Source organism: Thermobia domestica, chromosome 16, assembly GCF_964235325.1.
Source record: "Thermobia domestica chromosome 16, izTheDome1.hap1.1, whole genome shotgun sequence".
In the NCBI taxonomy this organism is placed as follows: Eukaryota; Metazoa; Arthropoda; class Insecta; order Zygentoma; family Lepismatidae; genus Thermobia; species Thermobia domestica.
In genome coordinates this window covers 132,071,239-132,091,536 of record NC_137469.1, presented here as the reverse complement: position 1 = coordinate 132,091,536, position 20,298 = coordinate 132,071,239, and the positions used below count along the sequence as shown (strand labels likewise).

The window sequence follows — 20,298 nt, the reverse complement described above, 5'->3', positions numbered from 1 at the left end:
TATTTTACAACTACATATCGTCTTTTCGGGTGCAGAATAATACCCGTTCAATACTACATAGAGACAATGGCTCTTAGTATTGGACCCATCATCTCAAATCTTGGACCCCTCGCAACAAAAAAATATGAGCACGCGCCTGTCGACACATATTAGCGATACGATATATTTGGGACATAGCCATGTACGCTAGTTTCCGGAACCAATACTTATTCAAAGTAATAAGGAATTATTGCCAAATATCTACTTTAATAGGCATTCACGATATTTTGATTTACAAAGGAAATTTGATATCACATTAAAGTTGAAAGAAAACCATTCTATTTAAAACTAAGGAAAATACTGCTACGTCATCCAATTTCGCATGTCGATTTATGTTGAAAGTGAATCACATGAATCCCACGGTTAGAAAGTATATGATATAGTATTTCTTGTGTCATTTTAACTTTGTTGAATCTGCTTCTTTAGGCGCAGATTACTGGAAAGAGATTTTTCCAATTAAATATAGCATAATTGCTTTAGGAACTATTTTAAGTGGTGTTCGATCCACTTATGACAAATGAGAGCATCTAAACAATTATCACCTGTGTCCTTATTTTTACTTTTATGTTTCATAATTCTTTCAGCCACACACGTGTGAACACGAATTTAGACCAAAAGTAAAATTTCGAGGTCAACACAGTTTCTCTAAAAGCACCTAACATCATTTCATTTAAAAAAAGTTCATTTCCTGTCTGTTGATGATAAGTATGTTTATACAGTACGTAAGAATACAAAAGTGAAGTTTACTTTGATCGGCAATATTGTACTTACATTCATCTGCGGTATTGCAGAATATTGATAAAAGAATAAGAAGTTTTGCAAGTGAATAAAACGTTAATTTACTACCTTAGACATTAACAACTTGATCTGCTGGGAGACCATCTGACTTGCATAATCATTGTTCTTCAATACAATATTGATGTCCTGATAACATATCTTATTACCATATGTGTAGCTAGAGGGAGGTGGTAGCTTTGCTTAGAACACTGTTGGCTCCTAGGACACAATTGAACCATAAATAGTGGTGCTATTCAGCCGGTACGCTAGAACCGGTTGTTAAAATATTTCGAATTCGCAGAATCGTTTGTTATACCCAGACATGACACTAAGTCCACCTTAGTCATTGAAGTTTTTGGTGTTTCCTGTAAATTTTAAAAATATGACTTAAGTGGTATTTGGAAAGGAGCTTATATAATATACAGAACCGGTAGTTAAAAAATTAGAATAACACCACTGACCATAAATAAGGTTGTTTCAATTTTCAGAAGTAAGGGGCCATGCCCATTTCAGCAAGATATCCTAATTATGCCAATGGTTATTACGCATAATAGAGCATAACTACAATAACTACATAATTCAAAGCAGGAAGACCACTCTAATTAAAAAATCCTTTACTAAACCACTTCGTATTCTCTTTTCCACAATAGACTCATAGGACACTAGTACTGTAGTTTTGTTGTTAGATTTGTTGTGACTGCTTGTGGCTTGGTATTCATCATGGTTTGCATTTTGTATCCGAAGATTTCCGTAACAGGTTTTATAGTTGGGGATTACGCATTTCACAACTATGAACCAGACGATGCCCCGTTCATTCTAAGACAAAAGGTAAGTACTGTAAATGTTTGAAACATAACGCGGCTGATTAGGGTGGCCATGGAACATTAAAACCCAACCTTTAGGTAGCCTTCACACTAGGATCCTGTGAGCCGCTCGCGTGAGCTGCAGCTGCTGCTTTACATTGTCTTAAATGTATGCCTTCACACACGCGGTTCAGTGCTCTGGGCTGCTATGAAGATCACCCTGCCGGTAGCATGGCTCGAGCAGGCTGCTGGCGGGGAAGAAGATAACACGCAGTCTTATGAGAGCTCTTCATACGTGAGCGTGAACTCAATTGAAATGGAGAAAAGTGGGGTTATATTTGATGTTGAAAATTTTCTAATTTTGGTATTACTCTGATGAAATGCACACTTTACACTATTATACAGTTCGTCAAATAAAGATATAGACATCCTGAAGTAACTGAAAAATTATCTTTCATCTTCTGTTTAGGAAACAGACTGTAAAATGAACATTCTTCCAGTATTGATCGATTTATGGGATGAATCTACATTGTTCTATATCTTCTTTTCCTTTCTTTCTTGCACGTTATCGCCAAGATTAAAGCTGCAGCTTTTTCTGACTTTAGTATGGCTGCCATTTTGGTATCACGATCTTTTGAGCGGCTCAGAAGTATTCAATGCCTTCATACTCCAGGTTCACATGAGCGGCTCACAAGATCCTAATGTGAAGGTGACCTTAATGTCAGTTTATATATACCTGTATGCTTATTAAGAAAAAGTAAAAGTTTTGTTGAAGAAAAATATAGGTTTACCAGTCTGTTAATACCCGAAAAGTGCAACACTTGCTTCGGCCATGTTCGGTAATGACTACTTCGCTTCGCGCTTGTTTTTCCGTTACCCATAATCCCACTTCCATTTCCTCGACTCTTAGTTGTCATATGGCTTGTTGGTAGGTGCTATCTGTTATGAATGTTGAATTTGTCATGTTATTTTAGAAAGGTATGAGTATGGCTACTTCACCGAAGAAAGTAAAATGTTTTTCTTGTTATAATGACAATTAGTTGAGTGATGAGAAGTATAGTGACTGGCTTCGTAAAGAAAAGGAAGAAACTGCGGTTTGCATTTTGTGTGTTACTAGTTTCACTGTAAAGCATGGCGACATTGTGGCAGTAGAACAACATGACAAATTTCTCCGTCATAAAGAAAGTGTTCCAAGAAAAAAAGAAGTATTATAGTAAATCACTTATTAATTTCTTTCGGAAAAAAAATCGGCTGAAAGTGATTTGGTTACCTCTACAGAAGTTGCGTGTGCGTTTCATTCAATCCAGTACCATTACAGTTATTGCCAGAGGTAAAAGTGAGGGGGTAACGCAGCGGGACGTCGTTCCCTCACTTATAAAAATATCTATGGCGTCCCTCGACTTCATAAAAAATTACAATGGGCATAGATAGGCACAGAGGACGGCGTGACGTCATGCGTCCCCTTACCTTTTCAGACCCACTTTTACCCCTGGTTATATCAGTTAAGACTTTTTTTGTAAATAGTTGGAAGAATGCAGTGTGTTCGACCAAGAGTGAAGCTATCGTGAACCATATCTTAGCAAATGTTTCTGTTGAAGATGTGATAATTGATTTAAAAGGCACAAATGCAATTCTATTTTCTTTAGTTAGCATCTGACACCAATAGGAACTGAAGAAAAAAAGCGCGTTATATGATATTTCGATTAAAACAAAGGTATACAAACTAAGCTAAAGTGGATATCGATGCGTATGCACGAGAGGATTCTACAGAATAGCATTTGTGAATGCATTCCTAACAACTATGGCTTCTCTTAGATGCATTGTTGTATATTCAGCAGAGAATGCGTCCATTAATTTTGGTAAACATTATTCAGTTTGCCAAAATGAAAATAGCAATACAATCCATCTTTAACAGCAGACAATTGATGTGCCATCTTTTGCATAATGCTGTGAAACGAGCAAAAAGTTGCCATATGATGTAGAAAATCTAGATCTAACAATTTTCAGCGAATTTTCTGCCATTGTTTAATATGTACGTAGAAAAATTGAAAAGTTGCTTTGAGTTGGTAAATTAAGAATATGCAGATTTACTTCTCCATGTACCCATTAGATGGCTCTTTTCTTTCCAGCAATAGAACGGCTCCTTCAGAACTGACTAGCCATCAAATCGTACTTTGAGAGAATGTGCATAACACTATTCTACAGTTGAATGGAGATTAGCAAATGAAATATGATGACAATATTCTTTTATTAGCCCTTCAAGACTTCGTCCATAAGTCGTCCAAGTCTTCCATAGATTAATTTACAAATTAGAGAATATCTCCATTGCAATTACTGAGATCCACAGAGATTTTTCCATCTTTCATGCGAAGCTGAAGAATAAGATTAGTGACAGTTATTTTTTATTTATTAATTTAAAGTAAATGACTCTCTCACTTATTTGACAACTTCAGTAATTTGTAATAATGATGGGAAAAACACGTTACATTTCCTTCATCTTTTGTGACATATTTAGAAAAGTGGTGTGATTTTGAAAGCAATCCTTTTCGTCACTTTTCTGTACTTGACCCCACAGAACTATCTTCATTTGAAGATCTTGTGCGCTTTGCGGAAATTCTTACCATTGAGTTCGATGGTGATGCCATGTATGAAGAGTGTAGCGTTTTAAAAGCAGTGTAACCACATATTGATACTTCATTATCAGTAGAGAAAAATGGATTACTTTTTTTTTTTTTTTTTTTTGTAAGTGCTAATGTTCCAAACACATTAAAACTAGTTCAAGTTGTGTTATCAGTTCCATTTAATAATGCCTCTCCAGAACAAATTTTCAGTATGATGAATGTTTCATGGACAACAGCTACGAATCTTACGGACACAAGTTTAGTTAGAGCTGAACTCTGTGTAAAGGTTTACTGTGCAATGTCTTATCTGAATTCATGAAATATGTGAAAACTAAGTACAATAGGTATTCGGCTTCTGCTATAGCTTAGATTAAAAGATGTCGTTCTGTTTAGAAACGTCATAAGATCAAGGAATCCGTCCAAATGGAGTAACAGAAAAGATCCAGCTTAAATTATACAAGGCGAAATCAGAATGTTACAGTACACTAAGATCATATCATCATTTGTTTCTGTAAGGTGTTCTTGTATAATACATGAGTCTTTAACTAATCCTAAGTTTAATTATTATAATGGTATTACCTATTAGAGATGGGAAAAATTGGTTTCTAGAAAAAAACCAATGTTTCGTTTTTTTCCAAAACCAGTCACCGAACCCGGTTTCGGTGAGAAAACTTAACCGGTCTCGAAAAAACTTATTTTGAGAGTTTTCAAAAACCAGTTTCGTTTTTCTTTAAAAAAGTTCTTATGCTAACCACTAATTCCTAAAGATGCCACGTTATGACCAGTCCTAAGACTGGTTAATGGAAAGAGATGTGTGTGATTTAAGACCGATGCAACTCGGATGGCTCAATCTTGAGGTGGTACGCAACAGAGGCGGACACAGGACTTTAAGGAGATGCTAAATGTTGGATTTGATACATGAGCTTAGCAAACAAGTACCTTGTATTGTTCTTTTCTTCCTCCTCTTCTTCTTCTTAGTAGTAATGGTAGTAGTATTGACGAATCAGGGAATACTTCCTGAAACTTTCCGAAAAGCGTATAATGCAGTTTCCTATTTTACATGTACTCACTGCATCCATGATACCTATATTTAAAATTCATATATATTTGGTCCACTTAGTGCATTCTTTTTAATATGAGAAAGTAATTATACACAAGAAGATAAAAGTGAAAAGTTTATAAAATAAATCTAACTTCGAATTAATAGAAATCTTTAACAGTGAATAATTTAATAAAATTTATGAAAGATCATAACGAATATTGGTGAAAATGTAGTTTTATTTCTAGTTCTTTCGTACAGAAACTCGAATAAAATCTATTAATTTAATATTAAGTACTTTCTACAATTTAAAAATGTTACGAGTAAAACATTCTGTGAATTATTGTGATCAAACCTGTGAAAATTTAATCAAGATCGTTGTCGTGGTTAAAGATGAAATTGCCAATAAACTTGAATGCACAAATAGCATCAACATAACAGAATCTATACTGAAAACGTTCTAGCTACAACCTTTAAACTGTTTTAAAATAATCAGTAACATTTTAAACAAAATCAACCCAATAATTTCTGAGATTAGTATGGGTATTATCATATGTTACATACACACGCTCGTGGAATATTTCTAGAATGTAAAAAGGCTGGTTAATTGAAACCAATATTCATATATTTGAAAAATGTGCAAATTGTTTCGATCGTGAAATGTGCGAATTTCATATTTCACATCACTTCTCTTTCATCTTCTTAATCTATGAACTAACCGAATGAAATACTTGGGCCAGATGTTTACTTGTATCATGCAATGGGATGGATAAACTTTCGGTATGAAAGAAAGAAAAAATATATAGTTAAGTCAAATATCGGTTTGGGGGCTTACCTTTAGGTGTTCTTCCTTTAGTACGTCTCTGGCATTCAACACTGGTGTTTGATTTTTAATGTAGAAGTTATATTGGAGATATATTAGGACTTAGTATTGGTACGCAACTAGCGTATGCCAGGTAACATGTACGCATCTACACGGTAATCGAATTCCTATCATAGCCACGAAAATTCGTAGTGTTACGGCCTGCACTGCATTTTTAAATGGCTATCAAGATCCTAAAGGACTGTGCAGAAAGTTAATCCGTAATCATGTGGGATAGATGAAATCATATGGGGTCAGAATAATAAAGAGGCTTCCTAATAGATTATCATTTATAGCATGACCTTTCTAGCGTTGTAGAACAATACAATAGACAACCACTTGCGCATTCCTGTTCGGAGTTAGGGCCTCGAACTGTAAGTAACTCATATTGAACTTGGGTGATTATTCTTCGTAAGGGGTGCATGTTAAACGTAAATACTTTTCTTCCTAATGAATACATCTTAAACTTGGATAGATTTTCTTCGTAATGGACGCATCTCAAACGTAATACCTGATCTTCCTAATGAATTGACATTCTTCGACAATTGCTTTTTCTACGTGTTGCATCTCTAACTTGGACACCTTCTCTTTCCAAAAGATGCATCTTAAAATTCAAGGAATACATCACTATCTTGGACCGTTAGTGTTCCTAATGTCATAGGTTACACTGGTGTAAGATAGTTCATTCACTTCGAAACTGCAGTATTCTTTTATTAATGGTTTGTATTTAACTCATTAGACATTTAGTGCGAACTTTGGTAAAATGTACTCTTGTCTTACAGGTTTGTGGCTGACAGTAACCGATCTCAAGAACACCATCGACATAATTAGGATACGATTTGTAAGTATTCACTTAACTCTAACATAATGTTAAAATTAATACGTCTGTACAGTACGACATCAGCTTTTGAATACCTTCGAGCAAGAAATATATGAGAGTATTTCGTAATGGTTTAAAAGATCAAATTTGGCATTTCGACAAATTTGGATATCATTTCGAGCGACCATAGGGAAGAAGATAGTATGGTAATGGTGAAAAAATCGAATTCGAGATTACACATTTAATGCCCTACATACCAAAAAAGTTAGTTTTGGATGTAGTACATTCCATTCGTCCGTTTGTCCTTAACATACACTCACCTTAACATACAACCATTTAACGTATCTGTTATCAGTAATAATAATAATAATAATAATAATAATAATAATAATAATAATAATAATAATAATAATAATAATAATAAAGATGAAATTAAATTTGTTGCACTATGCGAAAAGTTTTGAAAAACTATCAGTCTATTCAGTATCGTTTATTAGATACATTCTGGCTCACTTTATAACTTTTTGATGTTCATTGCCTTCAACTTACTCTCACAAAAATTGATAGTGGACATAAGCATAGCAAAAATCCGTTATTAGGGATGAAGAGTGCAAATTATTATTATTATTATTATTTTCAAATTAGAAAGATACGATTGCGAAATATTGTGTCCCAGTTGATACGCATTTGATAATATTAGCTGATAACATGTTATAAAATGACAGAATTGAAGGCAAAGGCACTGTGGTTCCAACGCATTACGTTGTAATATCTGAAAACAAATTGAGGGTCCATTACGAACGCTCTAACGGCCTACGGCAATGAAATTGGTGTCCATTGTTACATCATCGGCATCAATGTCTTCATCAACAAAGTACATATGTATAAAACACACAACGTCTATCTCAGAGAAGCACAGTGTACAGGAAGAAGTGGGACAGAAAAATATAGCCAATAAGGGTGATGCATTTCTACCAACTGATGAACACGTTAGCTTTTTGAACCAATCAGAAGACATCTCGTGATTCTTGCTGTTGTTTCCGGAAGGTCATAATATTTAAGCGCGGGTCCATAAGAAATTGTTAAACCAAAACAAAGAAAAAACTTTTCTTCCCACAGCCAGGTTTACTTGTTACCACCTGTCATCAAAATAAGAAAGAAAAAAAGCCAATTTCCCCCTTAAAATTTTAACGTTTCTTCTGTTTGAAGGCGGTGATTTATAACGTTAATATGCTTATTATTCCCTGGAGATGGCGTGCTGATTTCAACCAAGCTTAATTCGAATTTGTACCAGATACTTTACTCATCTTGTACGTTAGGTCTTACAATTGCTACTTTAAATATTTTTAATTTATTGAGTAATTAACTGAAGTACCTGCGTTACAAGACAAGTGTAATGGAAAATATCTGAGACTTGCGGATTCTGGCCCAGAAACCTAATTGACTCAAGTTCCTAATCTTCTACCCACCCAAAATTTTACATGAGCGAATTTTCTGCTGGTTAAATTGTTTTCTCACACCTAATATATATATATATATATATATATATATATATATATATATATATATATATATATATATATAAAATCCTAATTTCTTACAATCATGAAGTCACGTTACACATATTGAGCTTCTTGCTATCCATAAACATGATCAGTCCACCGATCACTATAACCCCTATCGTTGTATATATTGTTGCCATCCATTCATCCATTGCATAAAATTTCATCAATGAAGTCTTTTGTTTTCTAACTAACAGGGCTCCAAATGTCTAAACCCGCTTTGAGTAACGTCGGAGCAGAAGGTGAACACCATCGTCGCAACTAACATCATATATAGGCCTACTTGTGTTCTGTTACCTGACTTCATTTCATCATATAAATTACATACCGTGCTCAGGCCACTTTCTTCTGTATGCTTAACCAGATAAATCAATATCAATAAGTAAATACATCCTGATATCCATCTTCCAATGATACTGCCAATAAATGAATGCTAATGGCCCAGAGAAGGCGTTACCTTCTACGGCCTGCTCATCTTCGGATGGGAATGAAATTACACGTTAAAAGAAAAAATAATGTAAGTAATTAAACAAAAAGAAATAATTTCTATTAGATTCTTTTCACACTTTATCGGATATTTTGTATTATAATAAATATCTGTTTGTCATCTTCTCGTGACCATGTGAGATTCACATTGGTGAGAATTTGAGTCGAATCTACAACGATAACGTTGTTGTGTTGTTGTATATAGTATTGGCAATCTGTGCCAGCTTATAAAAAGGCGATCAGAGGCGAATTAGTGGAGCAGTATTATGTGACAAGAAAAGAAAGATACATAGAGATATCAAGAGATTATTCTTTTGTAATCGTAAATTAGAAAAAAAAGAGTTGTTGCTATGGATACATAATAAATAGGTGTGTGTAGAGATAGACATCTTGTTATGTACGCTTCTCATGAGTGGATATTAAACTCAGTTAAGAAAGTGACAAAACGTATATGTTATATAAAAGAGAACGTACAAAACCTTTGTTCCCTCATCACGCTAATACGGCTGAACCAATTTCTTTTATTTTTGGGGGGTTATTAGGATTTGGACCCTAGATGGTTTTTATCATATCACTTTAATTTTTAATTACCAGTGTCTTGAGATAATTGACCATTCAAGTGTCCATACGTACAAATCTTTGTTATTAGTTCATCATAGGTATAAAAATAAACGTATTTATATGCAACCCGCATGACCGTGTCACTCGGCGGGTTAACATAAATGACAGGCGTTTTAATGTTAACATTTACTGCAATTTGAAAGCGAAAAAGTAAAAATTATCTAAGTAACAAAGTTTATTGCGTTCCGGGGTGACCGCAGCGAAGCGGGGTGAACGCTGCTAGTATGTTATATATTATTTATGAAGTTTATTCTTCTAAATCGATCTAGTGGTTTCTGAATTGAACAAAGGTAATATATATTTTCTCTGAATTGAACAAAGGTAATATATGAACAAAGATATGACAATAGATATGATATAGAACAATAGATAGGATATGATATAGAACAAAGATAAACAAGAACTTTATATGCTTCGATCATCCGGGGAAGTGTTTTATTATTACCATTATTATATAAAAGCTAACTTTGATATATCTTATAGAAATTTACCCATGTATTTTGCTTTCTGACGTGATACACACAGGGCTCCCAGACGTTCTGCTTTCGTGAGGTCAGTCTCAATTTACATTATCTGTTTTCGTGTCCCGAAGAAATTGTTCATGACTCCATATACAGGGTGGTAGGTAACTCCACCGACAAACTTACGGAGGCGATTCCTTATACGAAATGAAAGAAAAAAAGTTCTAATAAACATAGACCGAAAAATGCCTCCTTTCAGAGTTATGATCCATTGAAAATTCGAAAAATCATTTCTCAAAACTCCCTAACTTAGAAATTATAGGACCTATCCCAAGCGGTTTAAGGAATTACACAGGAACTAGTATGTTCTCTATCTAAATATCCATGTTTTACCATCTTCCGTTATCGGTGAAAGGAACTGTGAAAAGGAAGTTGAAGTATAGGGATACTCCTTTAAGTACTAATGGTGCGTTCGTTTCGCTGGTACCCGTGAATTATGAAACATGGATATTTAGATAGAGCGTATGCCAGTTCCTGTGTAATTCCTTAAACCGTTTGGGATAGGCACTATAGTTTCTAAGCCAGTATATTTTGAAACGTGATATTTCGAATTTTCGGTAGTTCATAACTCTGAAAGGAGACGTTTTTCGACCCATGTTTATTAGAACTTTTTTCTTTGATTTCGTATAAGGAACCACCTCCAAAAGTTTGTCGGTGGAGTTTCCTACCACCCTGTATATAAATCCCGCTTTTATTAGTCATCGACTCACAACTACTGGGAATAATCTACTTTGTTACTCAACTTGCTATTTAATTCTGATATTTGTGCAAGGAGTATGTGCTTTACTACGAATATACTGTAAATGTTCATAGGGTGTCCAGGTTTTATAATGCAATATTGTTTTTTAGTTATTTTATCGCTCTCGTTAAAATATCTTACGAGACTGATTTTGATTGTGATTTCATTGTTTATACTACTCGTAATTTTGGTTAAATTCTCAGGAGAGTACTCACGAAAAACAGAAATGTTTTCCAAGAAACGCATAAAGTGTTGCGAAACTTAGTTTTTGTTTATATTATAAACAAATTAATAATCTAAGTAACTGGCCATTAAGTTGTGAAAATTCTCAGTAACCTTGTAGAAAATTTAATAATTCTTGCTTTATATAGGCCAATACATGAAATTATTATGTCCAATTGTACACCGTTTGCTTTGTCTCATATATTGAGGAAGTCAAATTTTGATCACGTTTTCCTCCACACACACACAGGTCATAAAATGCATCAAATAAAGCGTAGTATGACTCATGATGCATTTTGCACCTGTAATAAGGAGAATTTTATCTTAAAATCAGAATAGTAACGTATTTATTATTTGCACACATGGTGTGATTTCTTGGCGCCACTTGGTTTGTAGCTGCTACTTTACTTATAAGGTTCACGTCATGTGCTCCAAGAAAGTGTAAGAGTTAATGAACAAGGTGCTGTCTTATTGAATTGTCTGCGTTTGAATTTTATACCAATATAATATACCTATTTATTTATTTATTTATTTATTTATTTATTTACAAGCAGTATGGGCATCACCGTCAGAAGTGTGTCAGTATCAGAAGAGAAACAGCAATACATAGAAGTTACTACTTATCAGTATACAATGTTGCTCCCGGAATCCAAATTGCCCAGAACTCGAACAACGTGCAATCCAAACGAAAAATTAGAGCCATTTTTTCCCGTGAAATACGAGTGCTTCCTTTGAACTCGAACATCCAGCATGTTTCCCCAGCATGCATCCGTTGTCGGAAACTGGGGTGAAAGTATCTCGTGAGACTTTCGCTGGCAATTTTATGCCCTTTTTTTCCTGCTTTCTGTTATTTTCTTGTATAATGTATTCACCATGGTCCTAAAAAGTTTATTTTTATTCAAATATTTATTTTCTTTTTTCTTTTGTAATTTTTAAAACTATTTGTTAATATTTTACTGTAAAATCCGATGTGTTTACTGTTAAAATCATTGGAGTTCGTGAGACCCAGGAACAGATTAATCCAGTATGTATTATGTTGAAGGGCAATGTTTGTCTTGGAACTCGAACAACATTCTGAAACGGATTAACTTCGCATTTCAAAGTATCACTGTATTTTTTTTAAACATATACAACACATTCTCGTAGGTAAATGAACTATCAATTGTTTTTGGCAACATATCTGTTGTTTGTGGGGTCCCTAGTTCGAACTCCGGCCAAATAAGTTTGTGGTGGGCAACGTCGTGTCCGTGAGTTTTCTCGGGATACTCATGTTTCCTTCCACCTTCTCATTTCACCAATTCTTCCATCATCATTCACATGCCTTAAATAATCGTCTCCCTTAGCCTAAAGGGCATAATCATGGGACGTTACTGAAACGTTTCATTTTCATTTATTTATTTATTTATTTATTGTTGTTGGCAACGTACGTTTTAATACGATATACATACTATTTCATCGACTTTTTAAATTTTATCAGAAAGCCAGAATTCCACATTCATTGTCTTTTAATAAAATAGCCCCACCGACTTTTAATAAAATAGCACTGATTTTTGGAAAGTATACCAAAAAATTAGTGCTGACAATACCGCATAGAAAGAAAATTAGTGCTCTTACCAGAAATCCAATATTCCACATCCTTTGTAGGTTTGGCTGTCTTCATGTTAAAAGATCGTCTCGCCCATTTTTAATAATGCAGCACTAATTTTGGGAAATGTACTAAAAAATAGTGCTAAATTAATGTATATCAGTGTGAATAGCCATCACGATTCTACTGGGGAATTTCAGTATCGACTAACAAGAGTGAGCAGGTGCCTGCCTTTCATTTATCACTGGATTTTAGTACATTGGAATGTTCTGTATTAAACGTTTTTAGTGTTATAGAAAATTATATGAATACATTGTCAGGACGTTTTCAAGTAAATTATTCTAGAGTAATTAATGGAATACGAAAGCAGGAGAAAACATAATAACTCTTAATAAAATCAATAATAGGCATACTCAACCATTGGCCCGCGAACTACATGTGGCCCGCGCCCTCGAAAGTGCTTTTATACGTTTTCTTTTTTATAAATTATTTTGAACGAAAGTTTTATGTGAAATGTAATATGAAACTAAAACCACTGGCTTCTAAAAGCTCAGGGAGGGTCATAATCGTGTTTGTCATCTCCCAACCCATGTCACCAGAGCTAGAGACGCTTATTTTGGAGAATCTATTGCTGGTATAACTAGGCAGCAGCTATGCCAACATCAAAGATTATAAAATTTCATCTCGAAAGACAGAAATCCCCATATTAGTCTTAAATTTCCCACTTTATACTAATTACAAAATCGTTTTTTTAAATGTGACGATTGAATGTCACACATTTGCTTCAATATATGAGTAAACTACCAGTAAATTTTTATCTTCTACGTTTATTAAGTAGTTGATGAAGAACTATTTTTCTTAAGTGAAAGAGTCTGTTGAAAATGCTGGTGAAAACCAGTACACTTTGTCCTCAGGATTTAGCATTTACGTACTTCTTCTGTGTCCGTTTGAAATGATCGTAAGGATACTATATATTTATTTTTGTGTTGTTTTGTACGAAGCATTTTCGAAGTTGATTCTCTCTCATTTTGAATTTTACTTTTTCCCCGTTAATTACATTATTTGCATTTTTTAAAATGCAAGAGCACAATTTACATTTCCTGGAGCTTGCTTTTTAAGAATCATAGTTCTGCACTAACTTGCATGAAATTTGAAACACTGATTTCAGGTTCATTGACGAGTCATTGGTCTACTTTCCGCCCAAAGAGAAATGTGTTGCTGTCGGAGAAATATACCATTATTTCGTGCTAATTGCAACGGAAATTCCTTTTATCCCTTGTTGAGAAATTGCCAAAAAATCCCACAAAATGGGATTTTCCACATGGGTTGGTATCACTGCTAGGCATCCATAAAGAAAACGTTTTCAGAATTCCAGCCGTGACTGGTGTCAAAACAACTGTATTTAAAAATAAATAAATAAAAATAAAAAATAATCATATATCCATTCGAAAGTTACTAAACTTGGAAGTTTGAAAATTTATACATTAAAGTTTTCATTAAAAATATGTTAACACGCTGTGTTATTCAGCTTACATAAATAACACTTATTTTAACATACTTCCCGTGCGACTAAATTCGAATACAAGAGTTCCTTGGAGTCTTTTACATCAAAAGTAAAACGTTTGAAATTCTTTTTGAGGATTTTAGGCGCAACACTATTATTTCTTAAGAATATGTTTCTCTTTTTCCATTGCAACAAGTTCTTAAATAATTAGTTTAAGAAAAATTTCATTGTTTTAACTCCATGGAGCCATCGTTTGTATTTATGGCAATGTTATACTCTTTTGTGCGTATTTTTTCCGAACCTTCTATTATTGCTTGTAGGCGACATTACTTTAAATTTTCTAGGCTTTTCCTTTCACAACAATCGGTATTCAGTTTGTTACGAGTTCTGAACCTGTTTCTAATGATAAAGGAAACGAAATTATAATGAAGTGTACAGGAATGTTAATGTGAAGTGGACAGAGTTACACTCTTTAGTAGAAAACGATGAAAAATATATTTATTTGATATGCCAAGAAAGTGTTTCAGCTTTTAAGGAATATAACTTGAGAAGACATTATAAATCGAAATATGCCACAAAAAATTTCATCTTTTCAAGGTCAGCTGTGAACAGAAGATAAATCTCGTGAAGAAATTGTTTAATATTCAGTGTTCTGTATTCAAGCAAATGTCTCATCATGCTGATACTGTGGGCAAAGCTAGTTTCGTAATTGAAAAAAAAAAAAAAGAAAGAAAGAAAGAAAGAAAGAAAGAAAAGAAAAAAGAGAAACAAAAACTTTTTTTTCTGATGAAAACTCGTGAAAGAATGCATTTTGGTAGCAGTAAAATGTGTGTTCCTGTAGAGTTGATTCCTTCAAAAATAGGCTATCTAGGAACAATGTCACGTGGAGAGTGGAAGAAACTTTGAGGAAGAAATTGAACGGTTGCTTGTGCATTTCTTCGGCACTGGACGAAAGTACCAACTTAACCGATACTGCACGGCTGGCAATTTTTATTTGTAGGTGGATGAAGAGTTGGAAATTTACATCTACGACAAAAGACAATAGAATTACGAGTTATGAAGAAAACCATTTTTAATTATATTGGAAAGTGCAGCAAGATTGTTCCAAAGACAAAGATAAGTCATAAAAAATAAATCTCTAGACCATCTATTCAACCAATAATATCCACGATGAATGTTGTGATCTTTACGATGTAAATAAATCCGAGAAAAATGTGACATGTGAACTGTGACAGTTACAGTACCTAGATATAACTCTGATGAATCTGTCAGAACATGTGATTGGATGCCCTGTGAAGGATGTAAACAGTGGCATCATGAGATATTCGTAGGAGCTTAAGGGAAAATAATTTGTATCTGCTAAGTCCTGTGAAGGGAATATTTCTTGAGCAAATTTTAAACTGTTTTGTTTTGTAACTTTAGTAGTGTTGTGATTTTGGTTTTTAACTTTGTATTGCGTAAAAAGTCCCATTTAGATAAATTATCATTTTTTCACGTTAAACGAACTCTATGGCCGATTTAAATATAGTCATACTTAATCCCATTCTCAGTTACAATTCTTAGTTGTATTTCTATTGTAATACTAGAATATTTGACTTAAATCTTATTGTCTATCTATCAATTTAAATCTTGATAAGTAAACTTTTCAACTAAAAAAATGCATTAAAAAGTGTTCTGGATGTGTTTTGTATATTCTGAATTTAATACATTTTTGTTTTGAAAGAAGAAAATGTCATGTCGGTTTAACTTTTTATATGTAGAAGTCCTCATTGATAAGGAAATAAAAGCTAAATTAAAACGTAAAGAATAAGTTTAAATTTATTTTCAAATCCTTTTCTAAATTAATTATTTCCACCTAGTTTTTATGTAGTAAACAGTAGATCTAGATATGCAATATTTTGAAAAGAAGATAATAGTACAGAACAGTAGACTGAAGTAGCCTCTTCAGAGAATTAAATAATCCCTTGCTTTTGGCAAGTTTCATTTTCAGCTCTCTTTTTTGAATATCGGATGTATAATACGGATTTAATACTGTGGCTAACCATGATGCGTTTCCGATGCGTTATTCATGCGCAGCGAACGCGACCTAGGTGGCTACTCTGTAATTTTACTTTCGCCAGAGTTATAAATCATATTGTGAGCCAGTCAGGGTTTCCAGGTCTTTTTCTTCATTTCTCGCGCCGGAAAGGTAGAATCAGAATGACCTGCTTCAGCTAGTTTCTTGTGAAAAGACATTAAGGTCTCGCCAAAATCCCCTTCCCTGTCAACACATCTTTTCTTTTTTCCTTCCTTTAGATATCTTTTACTGATTCCTCAACAGCAGACGGTCTACCCTAACAGCACAATTACATAGCAGGCATATGCCTATAATGTTCCCTCAGGTACATGGGAATGTGTCCAGTATGTGCCTTATGTACCTCTGAGAGAGAAATCACATGGATGGCAAGTAATAGTCACAGTCTATGTCCGCCCCCTAGGCACATGCCTGACACATATCTGGGAACGTGCCTAGTATGTTCTAGGTATGTTCCCTATGCCGTGAGTGTCAATGAATCACAAAATCAATCCCCCAAAATATGTTAAATCACTTATATGCGTAATGTATTTACATTAAGGTGAGTCTAACAAAACACTTTAAACAAGTATAAAAAAGTACCCCAGGGTGGACGCGAACCACCAACCTTTAAATTACTAGCCGCGTGCTCTTCCGACTTGGCCACGGAGACGATGAAGAGAACATTGCTTGTAAAGGGATAAATTGTTGAGGTCTTTTGCATTTGGCTAATCAGAATGCTCCTTTAACCGCGTATGTTCGATGATAACCGTCTGAGATCAGATAAAATCTGCTCGCCATGTAATTAATTTTATAACAAAATGACGAGTGTCTATTTACTTTCCTTCATGGTTCTTCCGTATTCACTTTCAAATGATCGGTGACAGTTGCCATCTAATAAAGTTGATACGCTTGTTGCTTCCAGTACACAATCGCTTAGAAAAAGAAGCAACCAATGCATCAAATGTGGGAGATGAATTTAGAAAACCTAAATGGTGCATGCCTAGCAAATCTTGTGCTGTTAGGGTATCTGAAACAGTATGTACCTAAAGGACGTACCTAAAACATGACAGATAAATGTCCTAAGTGACGACATAAAAACAAATGACTGTTAAAGTGCGAAACTGAGCCAGGTATATAAATGCTATATTTGTGGTACATAGTTGCAGATATCAATTAGGTGTAACAAGTACTTAAAACTGTAGATAACTGAAGTACATAGTTAGCACATGAATATCATATGTGCCAAATGTCGGGTACCTAAAAAGTAGCTGGGACACCTAAATGACACATGCCTAGCACATCTTGTGCTGTTAAGGTATTGTTCCGAAACGCACCAAACACGCTCGAGCCGTTAACAAACGTGTCATAAAAACGTGTTGCGAACACATTGAGGAGCCGTTCACTAAGTTTTAACATATTTCACTACGATAATTTACTAATAAATAAAATCATGTATTGCGTTAGTTTCGAAGAAAATAGATTTTTTTTTCATAGTATACTCAAATAGACCCGTCTCTTCTACTTGTTACAAGTTACAGTCACTTGTCCTAATACATCTTTATGCAAGGGATTCATATCATTTCCAGTTACTGTTATAAGAAATCTACATGCGTATTTGTTGCGTAAAAACCCAAGAAACGGATTAGGCTGAATATCAACATTGTGGAGGAAATGGGCTTGAACATGTAACTTTTAACACTGAATATCCCATGTGTGCAGTTAATAGAATAAATAATTACGAAATGTTGAACAATTGCGGAAATTCCAGCATTCACGATGCAATATTCTGTGAAATAAATTAATTTTAATGGTTCAAGATGTTTAACACGGAAGATTAAAATATATAACATGAGTGATTTTTATTAGAAATGTGTCCATGTTTGGAAAAGTCAATAGTGAATTATCATGTTGGAAATGCTAATTTTTTCCGATGTTTTAAACTCCGGTCTGTCAAAAGGTTGTGAATCACAAATAACCATAGCGATATCTTGGACACGAACATGTTTGCATTGCGCATTTTGTAAATGATCCCGCCTCACGGATTTCCGGAAAGAACTAAGAATGAAGAGCAGCTACAGAGGTTTATTTATTCAGAAGAAAGTTGAAGATCGAAAGTGTAGAATGAATAAGCATGGGATGTGAAGCCTTCAATAAGTAAATATTTGCAATGTCATGTTTTCTAATGACTTGTATGATTTTGTTTGTATTAGATTTGCTTAGTAAAATACTCAGAATACCAATTCCGTTAGTTAATGTAAATTCACTAAAATATTCTTAGTATACAATAAAAGATGTTAGAAGATGATATATATATATATATATATATATATATATATATATATATATATATATATATATATATACACCAATTGATAGAGCTGATTAATCTCTACAAAAACCTCATGAGTGACTGTAAATTCTCATGTTTTTATTATTTTTTTTTTTCGAAAACCGAGTTATTCTTTGTAAAACTAAAAAGTAATGCTTAACGATAACCACGCTACCTATTAAGACGAAATTGATAATGAAATATAACACCCCGCCACCTATTAAGACGAAACTGATAACGAAATATAACACCACACCACCTATTAAGGCGATACTGAAACGAAATATAACACCACGCCACCTATTAAGATGAAACTGATAACGAAATATAACACCACGCCACCTATTAAGATGAAACTGATAACGAAATATAACACAATGTGGAATGTGGGGTAGTTAGTGAATAAAGTAATAATAATAAATACATTTGTTAAATGTAAGCAATTAGAGTTTTTAATTAAACACTACTTTAACCTAGAGTGTACAGTGGACCGAAGTGGGAAAGTTTAATCTTGGTCGACGTGATAAGGTTGTCTCTCGGAATACCATATTGACTTGGATGAAGAAGTTTGAAGAGACTGGTAGTATGTTGAATGCGAAGCATGGAGCTCCAAGAACAGTGGAGAGACCAACATTAAAATTTGTCTACAAAAAATGCTGCACTTCTGGCACAGCCTTACTTTCGTAGTAACTGCGAACTGAGGTAACACTATGTTCTGTGCTCCAATGCTCCATTGCGACTGACCATATAACACGACGTTCTTTCTTCTTTCGGCTCCCACCCCGCCAATCAGTATAATTAGTATATTACGCCTCCGTAATATTCGAGTTTGAAATGTGCCTGCCGGCTCGGCGTCACGCTGTACTAGTTTAATAGAGTTCTGTGTAAATGTCATAGACGTTTTAGTCTTTGTAAGCCTTTAAATTGACTAACTTTCTGTTTTGATGCAAAATTCCTTATTTCGAGCCTATATTTATCTTCCAAGAGGTTACATAATATTGTGTTCTTTATAGAATAATATAGTGTTCTTTATAGAGCCAGGTCGACTAAATGTCTGCCTCCTGCAATATAGTAGTGTAGAAAGATTGTTACTTTTTTCCTTTCCAAGATATTGGAAATAATTATCAGTATGTAGCAAGCCGTAATGTGATTGTTAGTACTTACGGAAAGTGCTGTTACTAATGTATGATAATACTTGATTCTTATAATAGAAAATATTCCATTACTTTTGAAAAGCTCAATAGAAAGGACATTTCTTTCTGATGGACTGTATAACACAAACGCTGGTTCGTCCTGTAATAGTTCGGTTTAATAATACAATGACTATTTCTTACAATTCCCAAGTTAAATAAAATGCACATTGAACACTACGATGATGCAGCTATAGGCTACGCGCACTCTCACACTGCTGCTATACACAGTTTCAACAAGCACCTATACCTTGCTTCTTCTTCTACAGCTAACAAGTTACATTGAACAAACATCTTTAAACAAAATTAAACACTTTAAATAAAGAAGTTAGGACTAAACACTTTCAAATATTAAAATTGGGACTGACCTATAGGAATCACGTTTTCTTTGCATTACATCTTCCAAGAATTATAATTAGTGTTCCTAACAGTTTCGCACTGTGAATTCCTTCAACGAACGCTTCAGTTTCAATTTCACTGTAATATGATATAAACTGCAAAATACCGAATACACGTTTCACT

At 34.1% G+C, this 20,298-nt stretch overlaps 1 protein-coding gene across 1 annotated transcript in view; it reads left to right on the top strand.

Moving 5' to 3' along the window:
- The window catches only part of LOC145673420 (peroxisomal leader peptide-processing protease), a 645,832-nt gene that overhangs the window by 157,536 nt on the left and 467,998 nt on the right, over nucleotides 1-20,298 (top strand). Inside the window, exon 3 of the mRNA XM_081743110.1 lies at nucleotides 6,924-6,982. The gene's annotated coding sequence lies outside the window, so the exon portion shown is untranslated. The remainder of the gene's footprint in view (nucleotides 1-6,923; nucleotides 6,983-20,298) is intronic.